The sequence below is a fragment of the Chrysemys picta genome, chromosome 11, assembly GCF_011386835.1.
Source record: "Chrysemys picta bellii isolate R12L10 chromosome 11, ASM1138683v2, whole genome shotgun sequence".
NCBI lineage: Eukaryota > Metazoa > Chordata > Testudines > Emydidae > Chrysemys > Chrysemys picta.
The window spans coordinates 50,747,870-50,770,392 of NC_088801.1; the positions used below are offsets into that span (position 1 = coordinate 50,747,870).

The 22,523-nt window shown below is 42.8% G+C and overlaps 1 long non-coding RNA gene across 1 annotated transcript in view; it reads right to left on the reverse strand.

Annotated features, from left to right (window-relative positions):
- Positions 1-319: 319 nt before the first annotated feature.
- Positions 320-22,523, reverse strand: part of LOC122172385 (uncharacterized) — an 88,403-nt gene continuing 66,199 nt past the window's right edge. The window contains exon 3 of the long non-coding RNA XR_006172666.2: positions 320-592. This is a non-coding gene — a long non-coding RNA (uncharacterized LOC122172385). The remainder of the gene's footprint in view (positions 593-22,523) is intronic.

Below are 22,523 nucleotides of genomic sequence, written 5' to 3' on the forward strand. Positions count from 1 at the left end.
CATTGTGTTAGATCTCTCCCTGATAGATTGAAGAGCCCATCATAAAATATTTGTTCCACAAATATTTGATGATGGGTAATAAGAGTCTGTAATCAAGTCACCTCTTAACTTTCTCTTTGTTAATCTAAATAGATTGACCTCCTTGAGTCTATAAGGCATGTTTTCAAATACTTGAATCATTCTTGTGGTTCTTCTCTGAAATTCCTTTATGCAGCTTTGGAAATTCCATACCACACTGTAAGAGTGATGGATATTCCTAGTTAGGATGGACTCTCTCTGACATGAAGACAATTTGCAAAAAACGGTTACCCACCTTTTCGTAACTGTTGTTCTTCGAGATGTGTTGCTCAGGTCAATTCCACTGTAGGTGCCCAGAGCCCCTTGGTCGGACTTGCTTGGTGCAGTCTTCTTCTTTTTCTTTTTCGGCACTGATGATGGAGATCGGTGCTGGGAGGAACCCGGTGCCAGGGGTACGCTACACACCAAAGCTGAAGCGCTGGGTGCCATGTCAGGTTGTGCCAGTTCCAAAACTGGGCGTAGGGCAGCGTGCATCAGGAAGGCCCTTAGACATATGTCACATTCTCTCTGTGTCCTAGGACAAAAGTTTTTACAGATGTGACACTTTTCTTTTATGTAGGATTCCCCAACGCAGTTTAGACAGCTATCGTGCGGGTCGCTAACAGGCATAGGCCTGATACACGTGGAACAGGGCTTAAAATCTGGAGACTGGGACATGCCGTGCCTGAGGCAAAGTCCCCGCTGGGACAGTATGTAACTAAACACTTAACAGCTTATTAACAAACAATTGAACTATTTACAGCTGGAAGCACAAGGTTGAGATAGAAGGAAAAAATGCTGACCACTTGCAGAGCAAGGGACAGAGGCACTCTGACTAACCACCATGGGCGGTAAGAAGGATCTGAGAGGGCGTACGGACGTGGTGCCTGAAATTTTAGAGAACGCCACAGCCGGCCCTACGGATACCACTAAGGCAAAAGTCTTTGAAAACCGCACACATGGTCGCGTGCACAGCTACAATGGAATTGACATGAGCAAGCACTCGAAGAACTATTCTGATTATGTTCATAACTATATTCATAGACTTTCCATGCAACCTTCAGACTCAGGAAATGGTGACTTTTAATCATTCTTTATGTGGTGTCAATTAGGTTACAAGATTGAATTTTCTAGCCAAAATGTAACAGGCATGGAAATAGCTGAACAGATTAATAATTGGGAAGCAACAGATTCTAATGGACAGACTGTAAGACAGGAAATGTGGGAACCTGTCTATACAAAGATTTAGTGCACAACCAGGCGGGTGTAAATCCATAGCGCTCTAGCCTGCAGTGCACCAACTGGCCATGTGAGCACTGCTGCTGCACATTAAAAGTTCCATAGTTAGTAGGTCAAAGTGCACTATGAAATTTTTAGTGCATGGTAGTTGGGTCCACACAACCAGTTAGTGCATGGCAGGCTAGAATGCTGTAGATTTACACCCCCCGTCTGCCTCACACTTACTTTCTGTATAGACCAGCCCTTGGTATATCCAGCTGTCCAACTGATTGTGTAACATTGGCAAATCACTTACCGGTAATTTTTCTATATCTCAGTTTCCCCAAATTAAAATAGGGATAATGGTATTTGACTACACATGAGAAAATCTTTAAATTCAATAGTAGTATATAAGTGTTAAGTATTATTATAAATCTCCCTTTCTTCTGTAGTTGTTGAATCAAATCTGGACTGGCTTAATTACCACAGTCATTGGCATCTTATTCATTAAGATCTAAAATAATAAAGACATCTCAGGCTCTAGGCATCCCAACATAATTAGTGATAAAAAATAAATATAAAATAAATTAATGGAGATGTCCTATCTCCTAGAACTGGAAAGGACCTTGAGTCCAGCCCTCTGCTTTCACTAGCAGGACCAAATACTGATTTTGCCCCAGATCCCTAAGTGGCTCTCTCAAGGATTAAACTCACAACTCTAGGTTTAGCAGGCCAATGCTCAAACCACTGAGCTATCCCTCCCCTGAGTACAATTGAATTAGATCTCTGCAGCCTTAAAATTAGCTCCACAGGAACTTAGCCAGCCACCTACTTCCTTTGTCATCTAGGATGCATACCTTTAGCCTTCTCCAGCGACTCTATTATACAGGTGTCTTTTGCAGCATGCCCAGAATTCACCAAATTCAGGCTATTTCAGACAATAAAGGGAGTAAGTTCTAGAGTCATAGGCCTTGGCTACACTGGCGCGATACAGCGCTGCAACTTGCTGCTCTCAGGGGTGTGAAAACACCCCCTCCCCCCCCGAGCGCAGCGAGTGCAGCGCTGTAAAGCGCCAGTGTAATCAGCGCCTGCAGCACTGCACGCTCGCTCGCAGCACTGCAAGCTACTCCCCTCGGAGAGGTGGAGTACATACAGCGCTGCAAGAGAGCTCTCCCAGCACTGGCGGCGCGACTACACTCATGCTGGAGTATTGTGTCCAGTTCTGGGCACCGCATTTTAAAAAAGATGTGGAGAAATTGGAAAGGATCCAGAGAAGAGCAACAAGAATGATTAAAGGTCTTGAGAACATGACCTATGAAGGAAGGCTGAAAGAATTGGGTTTGTTTAGTTTGGAAAAGAGAAGACTGAGACGGGACATGATAGCAGTTTTCAGGTATTTAAAAGGGAGTCATAAGGAGGAGGGAGAAAACTTGTTCACCTTAGCCTCTAAGGATAGAACAAGAAGCAATGGGTTTAAACTGCAGCAAGGGAGGTCTAGGTTGGACATTAGGAAAAAGTTCCTAACTGTCAGGGTGGTTAAACACTGGAATAAATTGCCTAGGGAGGTTGTGGAATCTCCATCTCTTGAGATATTTAAGAGTAGGTTAGATAAATGTCTATCAGGGATGGTCTAGATGGTATTTGGTCCTGCCATGCAGGCAGGGGACTGGACTCGATGACCTCTCGAGGTCCCTTCCAGTCCTAGAATCTATGAATCTATGAATCTATGCTTCACAGCGCTGCCACGGCAGCGCTTTGAATCCCCAAGTGTAGCCAAGGCCTCAGAGACCTCACAGAGAAAGCTGTGCCCACGGCCCCCTCTCTTTTATGAGGAGGGAGATCTAAATCAGGCACCTCTGCTGACCTCACCCATGGCCGTGTGGCACGTGGAGAGAGGTGATCCCTCAAGTAGGCCAGTCCCAGGCCATTTAGCAGTTTATAGGTCATAGCAAACACCTTAAATTCCACCTGGAAACATACAGGCAGCCAAGGCAGATCACAGAGCAAAAGTGTCGTGTGCTCCCAGCAAGATACTGCACTGGAAAAGTGAGCCGCTGACAGGGCCGGCTCCAGGGTTTTGGCCGCCCCAAGCAGCCAAACAACAAAAAAAACAAAAACAAAAAAATCTGCGATCGCAATCGCGATCTGCGGCTGCAATTCAGCGGAAGGTCCTTCGCTCCGAGCAGGAGTGAGGGACCGTCCGCCAAATTGCCACCGAACAGCTGGACGTGCCGCCCCTCTCCGGAGTGGCCGCTCCAAGCACTTGCTTGGTAAGCTGGTGCCTGGAGCCGGCCCTGGCCGCTGAGCTCTGCACCACGTTCCATCTCCAAATGATTTGAAGGCATAGCCCCAGGTAGCATTCTTTGCAATACACCTCTACCTCGATATAACGCTGTCCTCAGGAGCCAAAAAATCTTAATGCGCTATAGGTGAAACCGCGTTATATTAAACTTGCTTTAATCCACCAGAGTGCACAGCCCCACCCTCCCAGAGCTGCTGCTTTACCGCGTTATATCCGAATTCATGTTATATCGGGTAGTGTTATAACGGGGTAGAGGTGTAGTTTAATCCTAAAGAGACTAATGTCTGGGTACAGTGGCAAGGTCTGCACCCAAAAGAAAGGCTGCAACTATAGCTGGTCAGAAAAATTCTGATGAAACATTTCTTGGCTAGAATTTGCCAACTCATTGAAATCAGAAATGTTTAGTGAAGTTGGTTGTTCAATCTTAACAAAATTCCAAAGAACCCTGCCTGACTCCATCAGAAACCTGCCTCGTTTCCTGGCAGCTTGCCTGCCTGGCTCCTCAACAGGCCACCTGGCAAGTTGACAGGGAACCAAGAGCCTGGATGCCCTAGGAGACGTTGCTCCCAGGCTCACAGCTCCTCAGCAGGCTTGCCAGGGTCCTGGCTCCCGGGGTTCTTGGTACTAGAGCAGCCAGCCAGGACGACTGCCCCAGAGTCAAAGCTCCATTCCTTTCACAGGGAATTTCAGTAGATTGGTTATATGCACCATCTGCTCTAGCTGCTTTCCCAATCCACCATCGTCACCTCAGTCTTATCTGGGTTGAACCTCAGCCAGCTCATTGTCATGCAAGCCCCACTCTTGACTAAACACTGGCTGAGGCACTTCATCACATCATCAGAGTTCTACGAGACAGAGACATAGAGCAGGGTGTCACCAGCATACTGAAAACTCCACATTACATTGCTCCCTATTAACCCTCCTAACAGCCTCAAATACATGAGAAAAAGGAAAGGTGACAAAAAGACACCCTGTGGCACCCTGCACCAGAGCATTTTTCAGGAAGAGGAAAAACTGTCAACAACAACCCATTGAGATCCCTCCAAGAAAAGAATGAAGCCACTGAAAAGTAGTCATATCCACTCCCACCAAGGTCTGCAAGGGAGTCAGCAACACCTCGTGATCAATAGTGTCAAAGACAGCTGATAGATCTAATATACCTGCATGGGCACTTGCCTTTGATCAGTCACCAGGAGGAGATAGACTTCATTGATTGCACTGGGTGACTATGTGCTATAGCCAGGTTTGTACATTGATTGACTGGGGTCAAGAAGACCAAAAGCATCTAAATACTGTGAGAGTTCTCTAATCACAAACCTCTCGACAATCACAACCAAGAATGGAGGATGTGATAGCAAGATTGTCAGCATTCAGCCATGATTTCTTGAGCAAAAGCCACACTATTACTTCCTTTAATGCAATAAGCAGCCTACCCTAACTAAGAAACATTGACCATATCCACAATTAAAGGACCAGTACTTCCCCTCTGGCCTTCACGAATCAGGTGAGACATAGATCCAAAGCATAGGTTGTGGGACAAAGTACCTCCGCTATTTCAGGGAGGGTCACTGGCTGAAACTCTAGCAGAGAAGATGAGGCCCTTGTTCGCTGAAGATCTTGCTCTGTCACAATGGAAGCAGACAACCCTCCTCTTGTCCACAAAATAACAAGCTATTTCCTCACAACAAGCGTGACTCTTACCAACTAGCTACTGAACTGAGATTTTGTAGATGTTATGGTAGATGGAAAGAAATTTCATAGTTGTCTCCAGCACAATCACAGCAGAAAAGGTTTTTTTTAACAAAATCTTCTTTCTTCAACTGAACACGACTTCCGCCACTGGTGTTTTGCCATCTTCCCTCTCACTTTATTTGTTACAGATCATCTGTAAACCAAGGTGACATGAAAATGCAGCTGAAGAAGAGCATGTCACAGTTCAGGGTGATTGCAACTATATCTCACTTCAATGGTTCACACCCAATCTCAGCTTTCAACTCCCCGGCCATTACCTCTCATAGGTGAAGACCTACATCTCACTCCTTTCTGACCAGGGTAAGTCCATGATGAACAGTTCCCTGCCTTCACCACACATATCCTAGCAAAGACAGGACTGCTTACTTTCTCTTCAAAGGTTTCAGAGTAGCAGCCGTGTTAGTCTGTATTAGTCTGCAAAAAGAACAGGAGTACTTGTGGCACCTTAGAGAAGTGGGCTGTAGTTCACGAAAGCTTATGCTCTAATAAATTTGTTAGTCTCTAAGGTGCCACAAGTACTCCTGTTCTTTCTCTTCAAAGTGATTGCTACAGATATAAGTTAGCACACAGTTCTTTCTATGCAAGTCTACTTTATTCTTAAGGAAAAAACATTGCAGAGAAAACCTATTAAAAACAAGAAGAAAGAACCTACACCCATTCAAATAAGCTTCCCAGAGTTCATCCCAACTCCAACATGGGCTTTGGCAGGAAAAGTCTTTCAACACCCCACTCTAAGTTTCTCCTTGTGGTTACAAGTTCCTCACAGTTTCAGCTCAGATCAGACTCCTGAGGCCTCATTAGGTCATAGAATATCAGGGTTGGAAGGGACCTCAGGAGGTCATCTAGTCTAACCCCCTGCTCAAAGCAGGACCAATCCCCAACTAAATCATCCCAGCCAGGGCTTTGTCAAGACTGACCTTAAAAACCTCTAAGGAAGGAGATTCCACCACCTCCCTAGGTAACCCATTCCAGTGCTTCACCACCCTCCTAGTGAAAAAGTTTTTCCTAATATCCAACCTAAACCTCCCCTACTGCAACTTAAGACCATTACTCCTTGTTCTGTCATCTGGTACCACTGAGAACAGTCTAGATCCATCCTCTTCAGAACCCCCTTACAGGTTGTTGAAAGCAGCTATCAAATTCCCCCCTCATTCTTCTCTTCTGCAGACTAAATAATCCCAGTTACCTCAGCCTCTCCTCATAAATCATGTGCTCCAGCCCCCTAATCATTTTTCTTGCCCTCCGTTGGCCTCTTTCCAATTTTTCCACATCCTTCTTGTAGTGTGGGGCCCAAAACTGGCCACAGTACTCCAGATGAGGCCTCACCAATGCCGAATAGAGGGGAATGATCAAGTCCCTCGATCTGCTGGCAATGCTCCTACTTATACAGCCCAAAATGCCGTTAGCCTTCTTGGCAACAAGAGCACACTGTTGACTCATATCCAGCTTCTCGTCCACTGTAACCCATAGGTCCTTTTCTGAAGAACTGCTGCCTAGCCACTCGGTCCCTAGTCTGTAGCAGTGCATGGGATTCTTCCGTCCTAAGTGCAGGACTCTGCACTTGTCCTTGTTGAACCTCATCAGGTTTCTTTTGGGCCGATCCTCTAATTTGTCTAGGTCCCTCTGTATCCTATCCCTACCCTCCAGCGTATCTACCACTCCTCCCAGTTTAGTGTCATCTGCAAACTTGCTGAGGGTGCAATCCACACTATCCTCCAGATCATTAATGAAGATATTGAACAAAACCGGCCCCAGGACCGACCCTTGGGGCACTCCGCTTGATACCGGCTGCCAACTAGACATGGAGCAATTGATCACTACCCGTTGAGCCTGATGATGTAGCCAGCTTTCTATCCACCTTATAGCCCATTCATCCCGCCCATACTTCTTTAGCTTGCTGGCAAGAATACTGTGGGAGACCGTATCAAAAGCTTTGCTAAAGTCAAGGAATAACACATCCACTGCTTTCCCCTCATCCACAGAGCCAGTTACTCATCATAGAAAGCAATTAGGTTAGTCAGGCATGACTTGCCCTTGGTGAATCCATGCTGACTGTTCCTGATCACTTTCCTCTCCTCTAAGTGCTTCAGAATTGATTCCTTGAAGACCTGCTCCATGATTTTTCCAGGGACTGAGGTGAGGCTGACTGGCCTGTAGTTTCCCGGATCCTCCTTCTTCCCTTTTTTAAAGATGGGACTATATTAGCCTTTTTCCAGTTATCCAGGACCTCCTCCGATCGCCATGAGTTTTCAAAGATAATGGCCAATGGCTCTGCAATCACAACTGCCACCTCCTTTAGCACCCCCGGATGCAGTCCATCCAGTCCCATGGACTTGTGCTCGTCCAGTTTTTCTAAATGGTCCTGAACCACTTCTTTCTCCACAGAGGGCTGGTCACCTCCTCCCCATGCTGTGCTGCCCAGTGCAGTAGTCTGGGAGCTGACCTTGTTCATGAAGACAGAGGCAAAAAAAAGCATTGAGTACATTAGCTTTTTCCACATCCTCTATCACTAGGTTGCCTCCCCCATTCAGTAAGGGGCCCATACTTTCCTTGACCTTCTTCTTGTTGCTAACATACCTGAAGAAACCCTTCTTGTTACTCTTAACATCCCTTGCTAGCTGCAACTCCAAGTGTGATTTGGCTTTCCTGATTTCAGTCCTGCATGCCTGAGCAATATTTTTATACTCCTCCCTGGTCACCTGTCCAATCTTCCATTTCTTGTAAGCTTTTTTGTGTTTAAGATCAGCAAGGATTTCACTGTTAAGCCAAGCTGGTCGCCTGCCATATTTACTATTCTTTCTACACATCAGGATGGTTTGTTCCTGTAACCTCAATAAGGATTATTTAAAATACAGCCAGCTCTCCTGGATGCCTATCCCCCTCATGTTAAGGGAAGTCATTCCAATCCTTCCCTAAGGACTGAGGCCCTCTGTGGACCAGAGTCCTATCTGTTTCCTAGAAAAGGAAGAAAGCCCTAAGTTAGTTTAAACTCAGGCTATTTTTCTTTGTCTGTTGGTCTCTGGAAAATCTAGTTTGAAAAAAGTATACTAATCAGAAATTAATCTGTCTCAGTCACTGGGAGAAGTAATTCTCAAACTTAGTATGGAAAACAGCTATGGTATTTCATACTTCTTTTCCTCATCTTTGGACAGAACTCATGGGATGCAGATGCTGTACTGCAGGTCCATTTTCTTCCAGCATCAACAACATCTGCTACTTTGGCAGGAGTCACAAGCAATTGTGATTCTGTAGTTACCACAAATTTTAGTGTTTGTTCTCTGATCAGGCTATTGAAATGGGGCTTTCTGGGCTTATCAAGAATCCATTGTGGGTGTGGGGTAGGGTTGCCAACTTCCTAATAACACAAAACCAAACACCCCTGCTCCACCCCTTCCCCGAGGCCCCTGGGGTGGAGCTAGGGATAAGGGGTTTGGGGTGCAGGAGGGAGCTGTAGCAGGGTGTTGGAAGGGGTGCGGATTCTGGGAGGGAGTTTGGGTGCAGGAGGGGACTGTGGGCTAGGGCAGTGGGTTGGGGTGTGGGAGAGGGTTCGGGGTCTTGGGGGCACTTACTGCAGCTCCCAGGAAGCGGCTGGCAGGTCCCTGCAGATGCTAGATGCATAGGCAGCCAGGGAGGTTCCGCATGCTGCTCTTGCACCCATTGGCGCCACCCACGCAGCTCCGATTGGTCGCAGTTCCTGCCCCCACTGCGGCACTGACTGGACTTTTAACTTCCCAGTCGGCAGTGCTGACTGGAGCCGCCAGGGTCCCTTTTCGATTGGGTGTTCCAGTCAAAAAGTGGATGCCTGGCAACCTTAGGTGGCGGGGAAGATTTACCTCTGTTTCTTAGAAACTGGTGGATATTTACCAATATACCCAGGGCCGCCCTGGGGGGCGCGGGGGGCAAGTGGAGCTCCCAGGAACATGTTCTTGCTGAAAGTCTACCCTTAAAAGTCTGGGACACTATGGTGTCCTAATGAAATGTGAAGAGATTAATTAATCAAAAAGGGGGAAATTTACATATTAATAATAAATACATTGGCTAAAGTTCAATAAGATTTAAAACTCATAGTTCTACTTGTTCACAAGTTCTATCATTCTTTACACCAGATAGCTATACAGAACCATTCATATAGTGATACTCAGCAAGTTATAGACACAGGGATCCTATTAACCCATCACTGAAATATTGGAGTGAAGGCTGGATCCTTTAAGCAACACAAAGTAAAACTACAGGCTAGAACATCAATTTGAAATAACCAAGGAATTTTCAGTAAGTATAACACATTTACCAAATTGGAAGTCAGCAAGGACAACAGAGCAAACGCTCAAACAAGGGATTTTAATGACGGCATGTGACCTGACCTCAGTTTTAAATTCCATCCAAAAGATGGCACCCTAGAGCAGCAGAGTAACTACCAGCATGATGCTGGAATATTCATTTCCTAGTAATAATGCTTTGAAATGTATATATTCAGAGCATTGGATAAATATTAAATTATTTATAGTTAAAACATTCTACAAGGTAGAATAGTCTTACAATCCTGTTATAGCCCAAATAGAAATAAGGGCCAAATTTTGCCATCTGTACTCCTTTATAACCCCCTCTGAAGTTAATAAAGTTTAATGGGTTTTAGGGTTGTTGCTGAAGGCAGGTCTTGGACAGAATTGACTTGCTAAATGTCCTCTCCCTGGATGTTATAAATGCTTGTGACACAGAGTGACCCATCTACACTAGTTCCCTTAGTGTTGCTAACAACTATGGAGCTGAACCAGTGATAGCCCTGATTAAGGGTCCTTGGTTTCATTTCAGGCCATCAGCTCTTCCATGTGATCATTAATTTCCCCAAGATGCTCACTTTGTCAGTTGTCATTGGTTGATCCAGGTTCTGACTCACACAGACAAAGGCCACAAAAATTCAGACTTAAGGCTGGGTTTCTCTCACCACCCAACACTAAGTCTTGGTTTTGACTGCAGAATTCCATCTCAGCTCTAACCGTGGCTTTCCATTCTATGAATAAATGTGTGTCACAACCTTTATAAAACTTTTACATATATTTAAATGGGTAATAACAGGAGCACATAAAATCATTATGCCAGATGTTGATCTAGTAGAAGAGGAATCCCAAAGATATAATATACTGTAGTTGGAAACCACCATTCTTCTAGCAAAATAACCTGGAAAACTTGAGCAATGCTATGGAATTCAGACGTCTGTCTTTTTTCCGTCAGAGGGCTGGGAATTTTTAGAACCACATACATCCATAGCGTGTACTTCTGAAAATTGCTGAGAAGTTGTGTGTGTTATTTTATGTTTGATTTAAGTGACCAACCTCTTGAATTGAGACGTGGCTCTTTATTTCTCTTGAGAGAAGATGAGTAATTTGATTTTATAGTATGTATGCTGAAGGGCATATTTTCAAGAAAACTATTTCTTTCATGTGAACTAACCACACAGGGATAGGAAGTATCAGTCAAGTACAACTTCCCCAACTGTCCCAGTCACAAAGATTCCACTAAAAAATATGCCAGAGGTATATAAAATATTATTCATTCTATTGGATGGAAAATTGGAGTAAATTCAATATAAAGGTAATAGAATGAAGAACAGGAACAACCAATCCAGAACTCACCAAGGGTGAGTATCTGGGCTGGTATCATGATTCTGACAGTGCCCACTGACAACTGCTCCAGAAATAAGTGGTAGATGCCACAATGGACCTATGGGTGTAGATCTACATATTATGGGTGACACTTCTATTGACACCTTCTGATGATTAGCTTGTTGTCTGAAGTATGAGGATTCTACTTGTACAGAAGTGTAAAAAATAGACAATGATCCAAAGTCCATGGATATTATTAGAAAGACTATCATTGACTACAATAGGACCTTACACACAAGGCCAGGGCAGGCTGTCACATTAATGCTCACTCTCTCTCAATGGTCTTGACATTCAAATACTACATTGCACATCAGTAGTTTCACGATAAAGTTGCTTTTGTCAATATGCCTCCAAGTGGCTAGTTTGAAGGAAACTTTTTCTATATGCAAGAGCTTTTTGTATGGAAATTCCACTAGAAAAATTCTGCTGCAGTGATCCAGAGCAGAAGCCTGCAAATGTTTAATCCCTCTACTACAGTGGGGCACAATCTGAATGACTTCCATTGTACGCAACTGCCTGATTTTGCACATTTTTGATCATTCAAAATACTCATTTTCATTCCCATCATTTTTTCTAAATTCCATTTAGCGCTTTTGCTGCCAATTCCCATTATACCCCTCAGTGTGGTGGCCAACCACAGCTGCATTCCTTGTAGAAGAAAATGAACCATATAAGAATGCAATAGCAGCCTGATGTAGTGATGTAGGAGGCACAGACCATGGGAAAGGGGAAATAGTTAGGGCTTTCCTAGGGCCTGATGAGCTCTTTGGGCAACTGGCATCTGATATTACTTAGAGCAGTTTTCAGACTGCTCTAGATTGTGACGGGGAATTTTTTTTGGCACACAGATGACTCAAGATTAGGCAGAATCAGGAGTGTTTTTCAGTCTCCTATGCATACCCACCCTACCCAGCTTCCTAACTTGTGTTGTATATTCATTGGACATAGACAAGCATCTGGACCTCAGTCTGGCTATGGGAGGCAATATATGTAGAGAGGGTCGATCAATCTGCTGAACAAATTCCTTCCATTCCATTGGCACATACTTCAGATGTTATTCTGGCAATTTTGTATTATTGATTTGAACTACGCAGCTTTAAGAGCCTTAGAGGTGATTTATATCTCAAATTAGATCTCTGGAATTTTGATGATGTACAGGTCATGATTCAATTTTCCAGATTCTGTTGTTATGCTTATTTTTCCGAGAAGGCATGTTTGACCTGGTCAGCTGAAAGAACTTGTCTTATCTCTTTCATATGTAGATTCTACCTTTATATTATTTGCCCAAAAATATGTTGATTTCACAATTGTATAAGGACTTGCTGAAAGATAAACTTAGTGATTTTCCAAAAGTTTAATGGAATGATGAACTGGCACTTGTAAAAGGCAAGACAGGAAATTTATTTCTGAATGGATACAGATTTCAGTATGCCGCTGTCAGAAATATATACATTCTAGATGTAGAGGGGTAATCTCAACTACATTCTTGTTCCCTTTGTGCTCCCTTCTTGCCACCAGAATGGCACAATCTGCCTACAGCTCCCCAAGCTGGGGATTCCTTCATCCCTCACTCTGGCTCCATCTGCCTATTGTGTATGCAAGCCTCCCCGCTAATATCAGTGTATGGGGCAGGGCATAGTGGGGCCACAGCACACATCATGATGGCGTTAAGGGCAGTGTCGCCTCCCACAGGAAACCAGGACAGGTTGCCATAATTTAGAGTAGCCCCCTGGACTGAGGATGTCATGCCAGGAGCTATTTCAGCAAATTGACCAGCCTGGAATCAATCACAACCATGAGCTGTAAGTTCTTTTTTTCTTCAAACTGGTTTTTCTTACACTAGTCTAATTAGTTTAGATCTTGATTATATTTTGTGGTTTACTACAGAAGACTTTAACTCAAAATATTGACAACTCTACGATTGAAAGAACCTATCCAAACATATTTGACAGAATTATGTAATACTTTGGATGTCCTCCTTCAATTAGACGAAAACCATGCGTGTCCTTTTTTTTTTTTTTTACCCCCTAAACTTTCAAATAGTTGCTTAGGATTTAGCTATACAATTCCTATTATAAAAAAATCAATTTAATAATTTCCAAGAGTAAATAGAGACATTTGAGGTTATCATTGCTGGTGCCTTTTTTAAACAATTATGTTGGGATATGAAAATTATATTTCAATAAAACAATTTTGATCTAAGATTATACAAAACGACAGGAATAATTGTAAATAGTTATAGGAGTGTCTTGCCAAAATAGCTTGCCAATGAACAATTAGTACAACATGTCTACAAAATCTCTTAGGGTTTCCTAAGGTTGAGATTTTAGCATGCTTAGAGTATCTGATTCAGAGGTATTCCTAGATGTTACCATATTCTAGTAGTTTGTTATAACTGAAGACGTGAAATTCTAGTGGAATGATTGCTCTTTTCATGAAGAAAATTAAAAACAAAGAACCAAAGCCAAAACTTGATAATGTATCTGAGTAATATCCCATTCAAAAAAGGGAAAATGTGTTTTGAGAAAATGAACCAGTTAAAAATTACTTAGAAAAGTTACATGTCTTCAAATCACCAGGGCCTTATAAAATAATCCTAGAATACTCAAGGAGCTGACTGAGGAGATATCTGAGCCATTAGCGATTATCTTCTAAAAGTAATGGAGGACAGGAGATTCCAGAGGATTGGAAAAGAGCAAATATAGTGCCCATCTATAAAAAGGAATATGACAACCCAGGAAATTACAGACTAATCAGCTTAACTTCAGTACCCAGAAAGATAATGGAGCAAATAGTTTAGCAATCAATTTGCAAACACCTAGAAGATCATATGGTGATAAATAACAGTCAGCATGGATTTCTCAAGAACAAATCATGTCAAACCAACCTAATAGCTGTCTTTGACAGGGTAACAAGCCTTCTGGATAGGGGGGAAGCAGTAGATGTGGTACATCTTGACTTTAGTAAAGATTTTGGTACTGTCTCACATGACCTTCTCATAAACAAACTAGGGAAATACAACCTAAATGGAGCTACTATAAGGTGGGTGCATAACTGGTTGGAAAACCATTCCCATAGAATAGTTATCAGTGGTTCACAGTCAAGGTGGAAGGGCATATCAACTGGGGTCCTGCAGCGATCAGTTCTGGGTCCGGTTCTATTCAATATCTTCATCAATGATTTAGATAATGGCAAAGAGTACACTTATAAAGTTTGTGGATGGTACCAAAGTGGGAGGAGTTGCAAGTGCTTTGGGGGACAGGATTAAAATTCAAAATGATCTGGACAAACTGGAGAAATGGTCTGAAGTAAATAGGATGAAATTCAATAAGGACAAATGCAAAGTACTCCACTTAGGAAGGAACAATCAGTTGCACACATACAAAATGGGAAATGACTACCTAGGAAGGAGTACTGCAGATAGGGATCTGGGGGGTCACAGTGTTGTAAGCAAGACATGAGAAATAATTGCTCTACTCTGCACTGATTAGGCCTCAATTGGCATAGTGTCAAGTTCTAGGTACAACATTTCAGGAAAGATGTGGACAAATTGGAAAAAGTCTAGAGAAGAGCAACAAAAATGATTAAAAGTCTAGAAAACATGACTTATGAGGGAAGATTGAAAAAATTGGGTTTGTTTAGTCTGGAGAAGAGAAGACTGAGGGCGGACATGGTAACAGTTTTCAAGTATGTAAAAGGTTGTTACAAGGAGGAGGGAGAAAATTGTTCTCCTTAACCTCTAAGGATAGGACAAAAAGCAATGGGCTTAAATTGCAGTAAGGGCAGTTTAGGTTGGACATTAAGAAAAAACGTCCCAACTGTCAGGGTGGTTGCGCACTGTAATAAATTGCCTAGGAAGGTTGTGGAATCTCCATCATTGGAGATTTTTAAGAGTAGGTTAGACAAACACCTGTCAGGGATGGTCTAGATCAGTGGTTTTCAAAGCTGGTCTGCTGCTTGCTCAGGGAAAGCCCCTGGCGGGCCGGGCTGGGCCAGGCTGGTTTGTTTACCTGCTGTGTCCGCAGGTTCGGTCGATCATGGCTCCCATTGGCCGTGGTTCACTGCGGGAATTGGCGGCCAGCATGTCCCTGCGACCCGCCGCTTCCCGCAGCTCCCATTACCCAGGAACAGCAAACTGTGGCCACTGGGAACTGCGGGGGGCCATGCCTGTGGACGGTCAACGTTCACACAATGTCTTGCAGCCTGCAATCAGCTTACCCTGATGGGCCGCAGGTTGCCCACTACTGCTTTAGGGTCATTTCCCCCTTTAACTTACCTGCCAAGATCTGTCTCTAGAAATCTGTATTTCTTCTGGAAGAGTTGGCATCACTAACACTATATGTAGCACAGTGAATACAGCTCTCTGCTCTATCACAGGTTTAGTGAAGTCATTAATTCCTCAAGAAGATATGAAGAATCCTGACCTCAAGACACAGACTCTTACTCAAAGCCTTTAGAAATCAATGCTTGACTCCCATTGACTTCAATCATCTCCGGATCAGGCCCTTAGCCTTTTAGTTCATCTCTAATTTTACATCTCTTTGTACTAAAAAGCACTCAGTAAGTAGACCATACCACGTCTAAAGGCTACTCTCTTGACACCCGATGATACTGGTTGCCCTTCACTTTCTGAAGTGCGCGATCAAGGGCATTTTTAAGACTGAGTCCCTTAGCAAAGTGGCATATAAAAATTCTGCAGCTATTGCCCCCAATAAGTAATATGTACTTAACTGAGTTGTCTCAGTACGTATTGCAGGATTAGGCCTAAGAAATATCCATCACAAATACACAGTAGCCATATGATCAACTGTTATCCACATCAGTGGATAACCCCTGCTTCAGTACAGTCACTCAAGAAGTTGAGGGGGAGGCAGATGTTCCCTGTTCACAAAGCCTCCCTTAGACATGGGCTTGCCTAGCCATGTTAGCCAATCAGGGCCACTTTTAGCACTTTTTGGACCATCCAGTACAGTCAGGGCATGAGTGGCTGGCAGGGGCCATAGAAATCCTCCCTGTGTGGCACTGACAAAAACATTCTGGCCGCCTCTCCCGGAGAAAGGGATAGGATGGATTAAAAGTAATCCTGCTGAGAAAGTGTTAACATAGTTTTATTATAGTTCAAGGTCTTAATTCATATCATTTGGTTTGTTCATATCTTTATTTTAATCAGAGGTTTTAAAATGTCCTAACTCATTTTGGCAAGCAGAATTTCATTCAGCACTTTACAATCAATCTGAAAGCCCGTCCTCTTCAGGAAAGCTGTAGTATAATGATTTTTTTTTTAAAATGTCAGAGCACATATTTGTTAGCAATCCCTAAAGAGCCATGTAACATTCAGAGTGTACTCAACAAGTGGGCATTTGGGGCCCATTGGCATATAATGGATGTGTAGCAGCTTAGAGTGCACTGGGGGAAGTATATGTTACAAATCTCATTCCCGCGAGGCATCCAGCACAGGATAACTTTCCAAAGGGGCATATTTTGACATTGGTTTCAGTGTATGTGTGGGTGGGTCCTAAACATATTTCTAAGAAAGCACACCCAATACGGTAAGTCCTCACTTCCTATTCAAGACAGAAAAACCTAAACAGGGCACAGATTTGTGGGTATAGGATCATTATCTCAACCAGCCACATATCTGTGAGTCTCTGTGACATCCTTGATAAGCTTTTTGGGCACATCCTCCTGTGATGTAAAACAGTGTAGCTCCATTGAAGTCACTACATTGGATGCCATGAAGAAATGGAATTTGAAACATATATATGCCACTCTGAACTGCTACACATTGAATGTATGTCAACAGGCCCCATGTGCCCACTTGCTAAACATACAGTGAATAGTAATTTATGCTGTCTGAAGAGCCAATCATAGATCAGTGTCTACAGGCCAGCACTCATAAGTAACCCTAAAAAAAACAAACCCGTCTGAGTACCAGGATACAAACATACATTTTACTAAAATACTTAGTTTTGAATTATAATGCATTGTTTTGTGGCAAGTAATTGAGAGGATAAAGGACTTTAAAATTATGTAAGATGCTTAACAGAGTCCTCTTAAGACTATATGGCATGAGAATCCCAGAGTTTAGAAGTAAATGCCACTTAAAATTAGACTAACCAAAGGACAAAGGGTTTTGGCATAAAGTAAAGATGCCATTTTGAATTTTTGTGCCAAATATCATATATTGTAATTGTTTGTGAGAAGACTTCCTGCCTTAGGTTTTCTCAGATCATAGAGACAAACCAAATGATCAGAGTTTTCCTTTAAGAACTTCAAGATTCCACTGGTAGTTGATTAATATACACCTTGCCTTGTTAATGAAAGAAAATATTTCAAATGGTTTTTAAAATAATATTTCCAAAGTAAGTTTAAAATGTTCGTGTTTACATTTGCGGTATAGATAAGATTCCAATGTTAAAGAAAAATTACTATAATGATATAGGCAGGTGGAGGGACATTAAGGGTCTTCTTTTACATCATAATTCTACAATAGTCTTGTGCACCAAATTAAAAATTAAGTTACTAATTATAAATTAGTTAACTATAAACATCATTTTTTCAGAGAGGTCAAGTAATTAAATATAGAAGCCCCTAAAAAAAAAACCTCAGTGCATATTCAAACCCTTAATTTGTTACCAAAGTTCAGAACTGTTATGAATTAGGTGGAAGTCTGAAAGGCATTCTGGGTAGTGGTATGCAGATGAGCACAGAAAATAGTCCATTTTGCTTCTAAAAAAAAAATCACATGCTCAATGCAGCCAGAAAAAGAGATTCCTTTATTAGAGCCTGGTTTCCTAATAATAATGCTTAGTATTTAGACTGCGTTTTTCATCTATAGATTTCTCTTAGGTAAGGTCTACATACATGCATGGGCTTGCAATTGTGAACCCTTTAGCCATGTTCTCAGTTATGGGTTCAGAAATGATCATACAGAAATGCCATTTAAGGTTTGTTAGGATGGACCAACAGTGACATCTGGTGCCAGCAAATCCATTTTCAGTTGGGGCAATGCTTTAATTTCACAGCTCACTGAAAGTCGCTAGTTTTCTTCTAGGACAAATCCATGCCTCCTATTTGGCACCAGAGTATTTGGGATATTGGCTACAGGGGAAAAGAAAAACAAAACAGTAAAACTGGCAAGAAAAGGACATTTTAAGGAGTGAAAGGAGAAAGCAAGAGTTTTCACAGGATTTCCTCATGGTGCATTTTTTCCAAAATTATGTTCTTGGATATGGTACCTTGAATAGCGTATGTTGCAGCTCAGAAGGGATGGTCATCTTTTGTGATAACAGGAATCAGATGTCCTTTGGAGTGCCACTGCAGAAGGGGCATCCAGGCTGTGGCCACGCCCATGCTCTGCCCCAAGACCCCGCTCCTATGTCCTGCTCTTCCCCCGTGACCCCGCCCATGCTGCTCCTCTTACCACCCTCACTCTGCCTCTCCCCGAAAGACAGAGTGGGCTCAGGCCAGCCGGTTGGCCGGGGTGGCTCCTCCGGGGCTCCTCCAGCTCCAACAGGAGAGGTAGCAGGAGGCTAGCCTCACCAAATGGGGGATTCATGCACCACCCAGGGGTATGCACCTCTAACTTTAATATGGACTATCTCCCAAACCCTTTCCCAGACTCATGTGAGCCAAAACTGCAGCAGGATTTGAACAAAAAGATCACAGCTTCATGCATAGAACCAACAGTGTTGCAAGACTAATACCAGACCAGATCTCCAGCATAGCTCCCTTAAACCAACGGAGTTATTACCAGATTACAGCATCTGAAGATCTGACCAGTTATCTATGAATATTAGCCATTAAATATTAGCAATCTCACTTTAGGGCAGAACTCTATTCTTTAAACTGATCAAACCTTCTTTTCAACTATCTGATGGAGTTCAGACCTCAGCTGTAATAGAGTAATATTTTCATACCAAAAGAAGTGAACCAATTTTCCAACCATTTGTAACAATGGTATTGCTATTTATCCCTATGAATCTCCCTAGCCTGAGAGTCCCCAGCTAAGTCAGTCTCAGCTACAATATACTTTATTTTTGTAGAGTATTGTTCATACTGAAGTATAACATAATGCTTCCTCCACAAACTTGAGCTGTACACCAAGACAGAGCACTGCATAAAGACTGAAGAGACTTGGGTTAAATTCCTTGTTCAGCCACAGATTTCATGTATGAGTTTAGGCAAATCACTTAATTTACCCTATGCCTCAATTTCAATCTGTAAAATTGGGATAGTGCTTCCCAACCTCGTACAAGTGGTGTAAGGATAAGTTCCATTAATCATAGAATAACAAATGTAAGGCTGAAAAGCACCTCAAGAAGTCATCCAGCCCAGCCTCCTGAGCTGAGGAAGGACCAAATAAACCTAGAAGGGGATAGTCAATAGGTGGACTATGGGCCAAATCCAGACCGGCAGATGCTTTTGAACAGACCATGAAATCTATTTATTAATTATTACCCTTTCATTCTCTCACAATGCAATCTCCAATACACTGTACTGTGAAGTAATGATTGACTGGCTCTCCTTAATTCCTTCTTTGCTTAATTTGAGCTATTATTTTCTTGGGGATTGTTTTTAGGTTATAAAGTGGTTTGATTTTATTTTTCATTTAATGCACTAAAAATGTTTGCGATGGGGTATATTACTAATGCACAGCATTGTGTTTGTTGAACGGGGCACTTGCAGTGTGAAAAGTATTTCTCTGGAGTCTGGACCTTGACTATATCTTGCCCAAAAAATTTGGACCTTGACAAAAAAATAATTGACTACCCCCGAGCTAGACCATCCCTGACAGGTGTTTGTCCAACCTCTTCCTCAAAACCTCCAATGATGGGAATTCCACAACCTCCCTTGGAAACCTAACTACTCTTATAGTTAGAAAGATTTTCCTCATATCTAACCTAAATATCCCCTGGGGCAGAATAAGCCCATTACTTCTCATCCTACCTTCAGCAGACATGGAGAACAATTGATCACAGACCTCTTTATAACAGCCCTGAACATATTTGAAAACTGGTTTTCAAGTCCCTCCTCAGTCTTCTTTCAAGACTAAATGGTTTTCTAAACTTTTTATCATGCTTTCCTCTGAACTCTTTCCAAATTGTCCACGTCTTTCCTAATGTGTGGTGCCCAGACCTGGACACAGTACTCTAGCTGAAGTCTCACCAGTGCTGAGTAAAGTGAAACAATAGCCTCCCATATCTTACATACAACATCCTGTCAATTCAACTCAGAATATTAATTTTTTTCCTCCACAACCTCATCACACTTTCTAAGATGCAGCAAATGTTAGTCCCCACAGACAACCATTTACTGTACTATACTTTCTTCCTAACAACAACGATCGCTAGTTCAAACGCCTTTGTGAAGGATTCATGAACTGGTCACAATCACAAGCCAATCTGGCTTTTCCTACATTCAACTAGCCAAAGGAGTGTTTTCAAAGTGTAATTGTTCTGGGCATCAAGATACTTTACAACATGTTCCATTCCCATAAGTTACTTGCAGCCAGCAGACTGTTGTAATAATACCATTCACTAGAATAAAAACTTGGATAATCATCTGCTTTATTATTGCATCTTTGTGCCAGTGCAGACAGAGTCTGAATCCTAATTTACCAGCTGTTTCTTATTTCTCTCCCTTCTCAGCTGCACTTTGGATTTTGGGGTTTCAGATGGTTCAGACAGAGAACTTTGGGGGATGTTTTAAGAAATTTACAAATTAAAAAATCCCATTTAGGGCTGGTTCAGTGGAGCTGCACTTATGGGAATCCAGCTTGATCTTGAGCTCTTGGGCCAGCTGTGCCTTCTAGGGAGTTTTGTCAGCCTCTGTATGAGGGGAGCGATTTGAGTCACTCTCTAGTGACCCCATGCGGTGGAAGAATGGGAAGGCATTGACAAGTTCTTGAGAGAGCTGCAGACACCCTCCTCCTCTTCCATTAATGGAAAAGGATACGCAAAGGCCACTCAAGACAATCTGCCACCCTGGGCAAAACTTCAGCCTCCTATGCTGCCTGCCTGAACCCTGCAACTCAGCCCCTGCAGTCTCCCTGGCCACTGCAGATTAACAAATGTGACTGCAACACTGCCATGGAAGAGAGAGGTGTACAGTAGACAAATGGGAGAGCGAGGTGCAGCCACAGGGTGATAGGAAGTGGAGAGGAAGGTGAGGAGGGAGATGGTGGAGCCATGGAGGTGACAGAGGAAGGGCAAGGGAAGTGAGGTATGGGAGGCTGCAGGGAGAAAGGGATCAGAGAGCAGACTGGAGGGGGAACTGGAATGGGTGAGGGCCTTGTCTCATGCAGCGTTTAGGAATGCAGTAGCCAGGAATTAAAAGCTTTATTTTTAAATAAAATATTTGTCTGCAGACCTAGCACCTGGGGGTGCCAAGTGAACAAATGCCCCAGCCTGGGTAGAGCCCCCAGCTGCCCAGGGCATTTTTCTTTGAATGAATTTAGTGCCATTATTTCAATTGATTTTTTACATACACAGCTCTCTGCACCCCCTATACATGTACACACACAGCTCCCCTTTATTCCCACATACAGGTCACTCCAATGAGGCTTTAGCGACATGAAACAGAGTAGTTTTGTGGCAGCACATAAAAGCCATCAGGACTCACATGGGCCAGTTAGAACACTACAGGTTGGAACAGGCTGCAGTTCCCACCCCTATAAACTAGTCTGCAGCACTGCTGCCCCGGAAATCTGCCTGCTGCCACCTTCAGGCACAGCTGCCAAGTTTGCCTATAGTTAGAACAGCCTCTGAGTCTATATTAGATTAAAATTTTTGAACTAAGGGAATGTAACAAGTTTTTAAAAATAGAGAGACCCTCATGGCTATGAAGCGACCTCCGGAGGAAAGTCCACATTTCTTTTGAGACACAAGGCTCTAGACATGAAAAAAAAGACACCACCAGATCATCAGCTAAGTATACATTGGTGTAGTTCCATTGACTTCAATGGAACTATGCTGATTTACACCAGCTGAGGATCTGATCTATATACTTTAATATGTAGGTGCAACATTCTATGAAATAGTTTGGTACATTTTCCTCCAATAACCACAAAAAAACCTTTATGTAGTTTCAGATTTAAACAACAACAACGTATTCTTTAAAAAATTGCAAACATAGGCTAGATTTCAGAAAATTTGCAGTTCTGCATGTTTGACAGGAAAACCAAGATTTCAATAGAGCTTCACTTGGAGATTTGGGGTTCATTCAGCTGCAAGAAAGGGATGCCGGAGGATTTCCAGGTGGATCGATACTGAAGCAAATGTTGGCACAAACCCGTGATGAATGGCCACCAAATTTCACACACCTGTGTTTACAAGTACCTTCTCAGGAAGAACCTTAGAAGTTCTTCTTTGTTCCTCTATAAAGTTGACTGACTTTACAATGAAATGAAGTCAGCCAACTTTAGCTGGAGTGCACCTTTTCTTAATAGGCTTAATTAGGTTACCATGGTGACGATAGTTTAGAAAGAGACAGCACATTGTTTGAAGTGCCAGGAGTTATCCACCCAAAGTTCT